Genomic DNA, 10,750 nt, shown 5'->3' on the forward strand with positions numbered 1-10,750 from the left:
AAACACCAATCTAATGGAGATTGGTAGTGGGGAGGGTGTAAGGAAGTTGTGTAATTCCTGTGCAGGGTGAGAGCCTGTGCAGTGAATTGAATGAAAGGGAAAAGTCACCAGATTCCTTCAAAGTGAGAGTCTGTAACTGACAGAAGGCTGGCCCTCCCTGGCTGTGAGACAGAGGGAGAGTAGATGTGCCCTTTGTGAAAAATATTAAGTGGGTCTGACTGTTCCTACTTCTCTCAGAGGCCTATTGGGATAATTGGGTCAGGTAGGTTCTGTTGGTGGGCTCTTGTTAGGTCCATATCAGATTTTTAGGGTAACTCTGTGCCAGCTTCTGTTTGCCAGTAACGTCATGTGAACCATGAGGATTCAAAGGGGCTGTGAGTAGCACCACACACACACTAAACCTCCATACGAATCAGCCCTAGGCATTCCTTGACCACTTGTCTCAATCTGAAGCTGCAAACCTGCCCCTTATATTTCATGCTTGCAAGGAGGGTCATAAACCCTCTTTTGGGAGAAGACTGAACCAAAGTAGCAGTTGAGAACTTCTGCCTTTTCTTTGTCATCGGTTATCATGTTGTCATCCTCATTGAGTAGCTGTGCCACCATTTCTCTGTCTTTTACTATGGACATACCTGAAGAAAGCTTTTTGGTTGCTTTTAGCATCCCTCGCTAACCTCAGCTCATTCTCAGCTTTTGTCTTCCTGATGCCATCCCTGCAATCCTTTGCTACCTGCCTGTACTCTTCCTGAAATCACCTGGAAAGCCTCTTGTAAATGCATTGGATCAAAGGCTGTCATGCTTTCCCTTTAGCCCTGTGAATATTCAGAGCCCTGAATGTGTGAGTTTCTGCAAGACCTGCTCCCTGCATTTCTGGCTGATTTCCACCTGGCCTGGAAGGGTGGGGCCCTGTCTCTCTCCAGCTACAAAAGCAGCAACTGCTGAAGGGGCCAGAGACCATCTACCTGTGTGAGTTTCTGCAAGACCTGCTCCCTGCATTTCTGGCTGATTTCCACCTGGCCTGGAAGGGCGGGGCCCTGTCTCTCTCCAGCCGCAAAAGCAGCAACTGCTGAAGGGGCCAGAGACCATCTACCTGTGTGAGTTTCTGCAAGACCTGCTCCCTGCATTTCTGGCTGATTTCCACCTGGCCTGGAAGGGTGGGGCCCTGTCTCTCTCCAGCTACAAAAGCAGCAAGTGCTGAAGGGGCCAGAGACCATCTACCTGTGTGAGTTTCTGCAAGACCTGCTCCCTGCATTTCTGGCTGATTTCCACCTGGCCTGGAGGGGTGGGGCCCTGTCTCTCTCCAGCTACAAAAGCAGCAAGTGCTGAAGGGGCCAGAGACCATCTACCTGTGTGAGTTTCTGCAAGACCTGCTCCCTGCATTTCTGGCTGATTTCCACCTGGCCTGGAAGGGCGGGGCCCTGTCTCTCTCCAGCTACAAAAGCAGCAACTACTGAAGGGGCCAGAGACCATCTACCTGTGTGAGTTTCTGCAAGACCTGCTCCCTGCATTTCTGGCTGATTTCCACCTGGCCTGGAAGGGCAGGGCCCTGTCTCTCTCCAGCTACAAAAGCAGCAACTGCTGAAGGGGCCAGAGACCGTGTGTGTGTATGTGTGCGTGAACCTGCTGCTCGGGATGTCTATAGACTACTGGGGTTTTGTTTAGTATTATATGTTATATTTTACTCTATGTTATATTTTAGTCTATGTACGCCGCCTAGAGTGGCCGTTAATTTGGCCAGATAGGCGGCCTAGAAATAAAATTTTATTATTATTATTATTATGTCAGCTAAGCTTGCGTCATTTCCAACAGTAGTTCATCTGAATCCCACCCAAGACTGCCTTAGGACTGAGGATATATCTGGAAAAATACTTGGAGTTCCACAGCGGATTGTCTTTTCAACGTTTCTTAAAATATCTATTTTATCTTTATACATCCAGTTTGTACTTGTACAAGTCCACATGTATCCAGCTTTAGCCAGTAAATCAGAATAATATAGGCCAGGGTCAAAGTCCTGACTGGTTATAAGCACATAATAACCATTGTAAGCATTATGCTTACAGTGGCCTTAGCCAGTAGCTCTCTGATGTAGCCTAGCTCAGGATTATATATTAGGCTTATACATCTTCAGATGTTTAGGTCTGGTTTAGGTCCTGGGTTCAAGCTGTATAGGGCCTTAAAGATCAGCACCAAGGTCTCAGGATCTAGCTGGTGGCAACCAGTGAAGTTCTCTCCATTTTGGTGAGAGATGTTCACTTTGAGCCACCCCATTAAAAGTCTTGCAGCCACATTCTGTACTAGCCGCAGTTTCCATCCAAACTTTAAGGGAGGCTCTGCATGCAATATACAATCTCCCCCAACCTGGTGCTTTCCAGATATTTTGATCTACAATTCCCTTCACATGTCGCATGAACAGAGTACATTGCCTTCTCCTGCTCACATGATCAGGGGACTTTCCTAAGATCATTGCCTGTGATGTGTTGGAGAAAGGCAATTAGGCCAGACAGACAGTGCTGGCCAGGCCAACTACAAGAACGCATTGGGACTGCTGGCTCAGGAGGACAGGAAAAGCCAGGGGGCTGAGGAGGTCTGGACAAGGGGACAGCCACTGTTACCATCCAGCTTCTGCCATCTGAGGTGGCTACCCCACTCTGCCCAGTGGTAGGACCAGCCCACACACACACTTTCACTGCACCCCCATCACACATGCAGTCACCTGCCACCCCAAAGAGCATGCAGTACACCTGGGCAGACACTGAAAGACAGCAGCCAGGTATGAAATCAAGCACCATGTGTGCCCCAGAGACACCAGGGCACATCCACACAGGCACCTCAGGCTGGGGCCACCCTGGGAATGGGCACACTGAGCCACCACTGTCGCTTCCTCCCATTGTTGTTGTTTTGTGCCTTCAAGTTGACCACAACTTATGGTGACCCTATGAATCAGCGACCTCCAATAGCATCTGTCCTAAACCACCCTGCTCAAATCTTGTAAGTTCAGGTCTGTGGCTTCCTTTATGGAATCAATCCATCTCTTGTTTGGCCTTCCTCTTTTTCTACTCCCTTCTGTTTTTCCCAGCATCACTGTTTTTCCTCCCCCCATACCCCCTCTTTTTCCACAGCAGCGGCAGTGGACCCTCACTTGATACTTGCCACAGATGCCTGCAGCCATGCCTATTGACATAGGCAGCCCCTTTGTCCTGCTCAGCCTTCTGCAAGGCAACAAGGGAGTCACTGCAGACACATCTACTGGTTCAAAGGAGCAAATGTTTGCATTCGAAAGAGAAACCTACTTAAGTGGGTGGTGACAAGGAGGGAGTGCTGAGTCAATGTCTGTGATTGGAGGGAAGCTTAGTCAGCGCCTGCGAAGTTGAATGAGTTATAAGGATTTTAAGACTGATGTAACGTTAATAAAAAGTTAAAACCTTACAGAACCATGTGCGCCTGTGTTCCTTGGCTCTGAACGGGACACTCTGCTATGTCATTTTGTATTTCTTGGGTGCTCCTTGGAGGGCCTCCAACTGGCCATGGGTAGCCACCCTCACCCCCATCCACCATCCGTGGACACTCTGGACCAGCCTTTCCAAACCATCGTGCCTCCAGTTGTTGCTGGACTACAATTCCCATTTTTCATGACCATTGGCAATGCTGGCTGAGGCTGATGGGAGGTGTGGTCCAGCAACATCTGGAGGCACAATGGTTGGAAAAGGCTGCTCTGGACTGAGACTGACATTGCCTGCAGCTGCGTTGCCCCTTCTGCTGTGGAGGTGGCAGCATCCTACTAGAGGCACCCAGCCTCTCCATGTGCCCACAGCACAGCCACTGTCCGAGGAAGCAGATGGGCAAGTTGAGGGCCCCTGGCACATGGGTGCTATCACTCCCCCTTGTCCAAGACAGCCTCCTCCTGTCACTGTCCTGCTCACCATCATCCCCCTCGTCATGCTTCTCCTTCCCCTCATCCAGTTCCTCTTCCACCCTCCACCCCTTCCTCCCCACCCCAACATCCCGACTCTCCCAGGCAGGATGAGGCTGGCCTGAGCATCCCTGCTGGGCAACTGGTGCCAGATGTGGGACAACGACAGCTTGAGTGGGAGCTCCCAGTGGAAGAGGCAGTGTGGCTTCTGCTGCCATGCTGTTTCACCTTGTGTTGAGCCTCGGCTCTCCCTTCAGGGGCAGGAAGGGGGGAGGCATGAGTTGCAGGTGCCTCAGCTGTCTGAGGGTGCAGAAGAACCAGCAATGATTGAGTCTGAACAGGACCTTGGAAGGGGAAACAAGCCTGAACTTGGGCCAATTCCCACTGATAGCGCGATCTCAGAAGCAGAGAGCGCGCCGCCCCCCAGTTGTCGCAGAGGAGCCATTCGGGGAAGTTCAGGAGACTCTGCCAACTCCTCCCCAGCCAAGCAGTTCTCAGGATGCCAACAGCGGGATGCAGCCTCCTGACCTCGAGCCTACTCCAGAGCAGGTGTCTTCCGATGAACTGTTGGAGACCTGCCCCGCATCGCCTCGCACCCGCCACCATGAGAAGCGGATGGGGCAGAGACAGGACTTGCGAAAGAGTCAGAGATTACACTCGAAAATGTTCCCTACTTAAGCTGGCAGCGCACAGGGGGGATGTTGCTGAGTCAACTTTCTTCATACGCTGCAGAGCATGCGCAGAGTGTAGTTAGGGACTCTAGTGAGTTAGCGCAGGGTTTTCTATGAAGCGCCATGCCTTTGATGTATCCATTACTCTAATAAAATGAGATTTACTTGCACCCTCGTCTCAGCCTCGTCCTTCCGGGTCTGGACGGGACACCTTGTCCAGCTGCTCCTTGGGGAGCAAGTGGCACCTCTCAGCACCTGTGCAGTGCCTTGCTCAGAGTGCTGATCTTGGCCAAGGCGGAGGTGAAACTCATGTGCTTCTGCTCCTTGTCGTGACCCTCTTCCCAGGGGTAGAACACAGCAGGCACTGGTACAGCAGGGATTTCTCCTCAGCATTCCTGCGCTCCTCGAAGGGGGTGATGTGGCAAGAAGATGACCTTTCCCCAGCATCTGCCATAGCAGTCTGCAGCCGGTTTGGCTGCCAGCCGGGCAATGGTCACTCAAGACAGAATGCCTGCTACCAGTGATCCTACCAGGCCCCCCATAGGTGCCCAGATTGTGCCTGCGCAGACTCCATCCCATGTCTCCCATGTTTTTGGGTCCTTGAAGAAACTGAAGACACAGTCTTGCATCAACAAGGTAGGCCTTTATTCTTTGCAAGCACACGTAGGGTCAGTCCCCTCAGAGTGCCTGGTGAGGATTGCAATGTGACACTGTCTGCATGGATCTTTTATACAGTTCTGGGACAAAGCGCAGAGCTTGGAAAAGTTACTTTTTTGAACTACAACTCCCATCAGCCTAATCCAGTGGCCATGCTGGCTGGGGCTGATGGGAGTTGTAGTTCAAAAAAGTAACTTTTCCAAGCTCTGGTCAAATGCATTAACATACACCAGTGAGAAAGCTACACATCAGTATTGCATAGCTGTTACACTGCATACATTAATTTCTAGCCCAATCAGATAATATTAGGTAATTCCAACCTCTAGTTACAAGAACATGTGTACAGGTCACCATTCATCATACACAAGCCTCTTCTTTGTTCCTTTGTTCTGCTTGACGAATGTTATTACTATTCCCGTATTGTTTTACTGTTTGATTACATTATTCTTAAATTGGTGTTAGGTATTTTTAGGTGATGTTTAATTGTTTTAATGCTGTAATGAGTTTAATTCTATTTTAAATGTAGATTTTTATATGTCCAAATTATATGTACCCATTTTTCGTTATAAGCCACCCTGAGTTCCAGTTTTGGAGAAAGGGCGAGGTATAAACAACAACAACAAAAAACAACAACAACAATTCTGCTGTCCCCCCCGACTGATTTTTGGGGCCTATTACTCCCAAATATGACCTTAAAATATTGAAAATGCTTTTCCATGCATACCCAGCCCATAATGTTACCATTGCGCCTCATCAGTCAGATTCCCTAGTCCATTTGTTATAGAAGCATCTTCTAGATAGCTAAGCAAGATGACCATTCATCAAATGTTAAGCATATAAGGACCTGTGACTGCTCAAGTAAGAGTTATTGAAAGTTCAAGGCAGAACATACATGTTGCTTCTTTATGATTTTCCTAATTCCTATAGTTCTTAGAATATCTTTCCTAACTTATATATCTATATTGGAAACATTTGAGAATGAGGAATATATACAGTAGGGCCCGACTCATACAGCGGGTTACGTTCTGGACCCCCGCTGTAAAGCGAAAACCGCTGTAAAGTGGAACAAGCGCAGTATGAGTGGGGCTTTAGTCTAATTGCGTCTAATTGAGACTGCTGTATTAGCGAAGCACTGTAAAGCAAAGCACTGTAAAGCGGGGCCCTACTATGAATTCCCCATAATTTATTTATTTATTTATTAAATTTATATACCGCCCCATAGCCGAAGCTCTCTGGGCGGTTTACAACAAACAAAACCAGTAACATACAATTAAAAACCACATATCATCAATTAAAATAAGTTAATTATACAAAAGTTAAGACATAATTAAACACATATTAAATGCATATTAACTACTAAAATGCAGGAATGTTAGAATACTAAAATACTAAAAATGCTAAAAATGCTAAAAGCTAAAATGCCTGGGAGAAGAGGAAGGTTTTTACCTGACGCCGGAAAGATAGTAATGTTGGCGCCAGGCGTATCCCATCAGGAAGAGTATGCCATAGTTCGGGGGCCACCACTGAGAAGGCCCTTTTTCTTGTCATCATCTTCCGGGCTTCTCTCTGAGTAGGCACCCAGAGGAGGGCCTTCGATGTTGAGCGTAGTGTACGGGTAGGTTCATATCGGGAGAGGCGTTGCATCAGGTATTGTGGTCCCATGCCGTACAAGGCTTTATAGGTTAAAACCAGCACCTTGAATTGAGCCCGGAAACATATAGGTAACCAGTGCAAGCGGGCCAGAATCGGTGTTATATGTTTGGACCGTCTGGTCCCAGTAATCAGTCTGGCCGCCACATTTTGCATGAGCTGCAGTTTCCGAGCCGTTTTCAAGGGCAGCCCCACATAGAGTGCATTGCAGTAATCTAATTTAGAGGTTACTAGAGCATGGACAACTGAAGCAAGGTTCTCCTGTCCAGATAGTGGCGTAGCTGGGCCACCAGCCGAAGTTGGTAGAAAGCACTCTGTGCCACCGAGACTACCTGAGCCTGCAATGACAGGGATGGTTCTAAAAGAACTCCCAAACTACGAACCTGCTCCTTCAGGGGGAGTGCAACCCCATCCAGGACAGGTGGAACATCCACCATCTAGTCAGGGAAACCACCTACTAACAGCATCTCAGTCTTGTCTGGATTGAGCTTCAATTTGTTCGCTCTCATCCAGTCCATTATCGCCGCTAGGCATCAGTTCAGCACTTTGACAGCCTCACCTGATGAAGATGAAAAGGAGAAGTAGAGCTGCGTGTCATCAGCATACTGGTGACAACGCACTCCAAAACTCCTAATGATGGCACTCAGCGGCTTCATGTAGATGTTAAAGAGCATGGGGGACAGAACTGACCCCTGCGGAACTCCATATTGGAGAACCCAGGGTGCCAAGCAATGCTCCCCAAGCACTACCCTCTGGAGACGACCCGCCAAGTAGGAGCAGAACCACTGCCAAGCAGTACCTCCAACTCCCAAGTCCGCAAGTCTCCCCAGAAGAATACCATGGTCGATGGTATCAAAAGCCACTGAGAGATCAAGGAGAATCAACAGAGTTACACTCCCCATGTCTTTCTCCCGACAAAGGTCATCATACAGGGCAACCAAGGCCGTCTCCGTGCCAAAACCGGGCCTGAAACCCGATTGAAATGGATCCAGATAATCGGTCTCATCCAAGAGTGTCTGGAGCTGGTCCGCAACCACTCTCTCTAGGACCTTGCCCAGGAATGGGACATTTGCTACCAGCCTATAATTATTAAGATTTTCTGGGTCCAGGGAGGATTTTTTCAAAAGTGGTCTCACTACCGCCGCCTTAAGGCAGGCAGGAATCTCTCCCTCACACAGTGAGGCATTAATTACTTCCCTGGCCCAGCCGGCTGTTCCAACTCTGCTAGCTTTTATTAGCCAAGAAGGGCAAGGGTCCAGCACAGAGGTGGTTGCACGCACCTGTCCAATCACCTTGTCAACGTCCTCAAGCTGCACCAATTGAAACTCATCCAAAAAGTCATGACCAGGCTGTGCTCCAGATACCTCATTTGATTCAACTGCTATAACACTGGAGTCCAAGTCCTGACGGATGCGAGAGATTTTTTCCTGAAAGTGCCTAGCAAATTCATTACAGTGTGCAACGTATGGTTCTACCGTGTTCCTAGGGCCAGAGTGTAATAGCCCTCTGACAACTTTAAAAAGGTCCGCCAGACGACAGATAGAAGATTTAATAGAGGCAACAAAATATTGTTTTTTTGCTGCCCGCACTGCCCCTAAATACAGGTTGGTATAGGCACTTACCAGTGCATAATTGCATCCATCAGGAGTTCGTCTCCATCTGCACTCAAGCCATCTCCTATACTGTTTCATTGTTCTCAGCTCTGGAGTGTACCATGGAGCCGTATGAGCTCTACATAGGAGAGGGTGCACAGGAGCGATCATGTCAACTGCCCGGGTCATTTCAGTATTCCACAATTTGACCAGGGTTTCAACAGGAGCGCCAACCATATCAGCCGGAAAATTCCCCAGAGACTTTTGAAAACCATCCAGATTCATTAGTCTCCGGGGGTGGACCATCTTAATAGGTCCCCCACCCTTGCAGAGGAGAGAAGCCGCTGTAAGTCTAAACTTCAACAAGCAGTGATCTGTCCATGACAGATTCCCTACATTCAGATCACCATCCCCATGTCCAGTTGCGAAAATCAGGTCTAGAGTATGCCCTGCCACGTGTGTTGGGCCAGTAGCGAATTGGGACAGCCCCATGGTGGTCATGGAAACCATGAAGTCCTGAGCCGCCCCAGATAAGACGGCCTCGGCATGAATGTTGACATCCCCCAGCACCAACAGTCTGGGTGATCTCAGCAATATATCCGAGACCACCTCCGTCAGCTCAGTTAGGGAGTCTGTTGGGCAGCAGGATGGGCGGTACACCAACAGGATCCCCAATCTGTCTCCCTGATCCAACACAAGGTGCAAACACTCCAGACCGGTGGTTACATGGACATGGTGCTTGGAGAGAGAGATGGAACTCCTATAGATCACAGGAACCCCTCCTCCCTGGCCCTTGGATCTACCCTGATGCTGAACCAAGTACCCAGGTGGGCATAGTTGGGAGAGGCTAACTCCTCCCTGCTCACCCACCCAGGTCTCAGTTATACATGCCAGATCGGTTGCCTCATCCACTATTAAATCGTGGATGAGGGAGATCTTATTATGTACTGATCTGGCATTTAGGAGCAGCATCCGGAGATCGGAGAGCTGGCTGATAGGGCAACCAACAAACCTGTGGATGTGTGGAGGACCGGAACACAGCGCAGTCGTTAACTGTCTGGGCCGAGTTCCCCTCACCTGGCTTGTCCTCCACACAACGTCATATCTCCCTCTACCCGTCACTACACTAATTGGAGCCCCCACAAAACTTCCCAATCAACTTTGACTCCTCTCTCCCAGGTATATGGTACAAGCCCTACAACAAACGGACAGTTGTCAGTCTGTACAGATTGCGTCAACATCCTTGAGAGCACAGACACAACCATTAGTGTTAGCAGCTGTTATTAGAGCCTGTATACTTTTCCCCTTAACTGCCTACTTAGACTCCTGAGGGATTATAGCACAGTGTACTAGAGACTTGACAGGAACAGAAAGTACCTCCAAAGGGACTGGGGCAGGGGAACTTAATATGCCTCTATTCTGAGGGGGACTATCAGTAGATCCCAGCTCTTTGTCTTCTAAAAACCTCATCCTAGGCCAGAAGCCAGGGGAGGATGATTTCCTGTATCTGGCTGTACTATTATATATATGCTTAGAACCAGGATGGGACTTGTCATTTGGTCCAACAAGAAATTCCTCTACCACCCTTCTATATTGGCCTACACCTGTAATTAATCCTCCCCACTCTGTACCCTGGGACTGTTAGGCGGGGAAGGTCAGAGGTCAATGCCCTTGGCCCCCCACCTGGGGGAGCCCAGCCCCTCAGGTGGGGGATCGATGCCACCGGCCACCCCCCTAGGGGAAACCAGCCCCTCATTGAGGGGCCATACATTTGGCATGGATTTTACCAAAGCAGGGTCAGGAGAAAGTTTCTCCTGGACAGATAGGCTTTCCAGATGGAGTTTTAGGTATTCCAGTCTGCTCAAGATCTTGGATTGGCCCAAGAATGGGAGAGTACCAAAAATGTCTATCAACAGCAGTTCTTCATTAATAAATGGATCCCTGATTTGTCCTGCCAAATGGTCGGAATCTTGAGACCTGGCAGTTGTAGTCCCCCCATGGTCTGGGCGTAAAGCCTCAGATGTAAAGTCAATAAGCGCCGCGTGATTCTCCGACACCTCTACTGGATGTTGACATGACCTGAGATAAGGAAAAAGGGCTTCAGGGAGCGCCCTATTTTTGAAAAGTCTTGAGATACGTATGCCAACTTTAGCCAGGTCGCCCTGTTGGAAAGAACGACATTTGTCACAGTCCAGGAGGAAAACAAAACAACGGCTCGTGCCTTTATGCCGTTATAGAACAGGTACTCCACCTGTTGGATATCGGTTGCC

This window comes from Rhineura floridana, chromosome 3 (assembly GCF_030035675.1).
Source record: "Rhineura floridana isolate rRhiFlo1 chromosome 3, rRhiFlo1.hap2, whole genome shotgun sequence".
Taxonomy (NCBI): domain Eukaryota; kingdom Metazoa; phylum Chordata; class Lepidosauria; order Squamata; family Rhineuridae; genus Rhineura; species Rhineura floridana.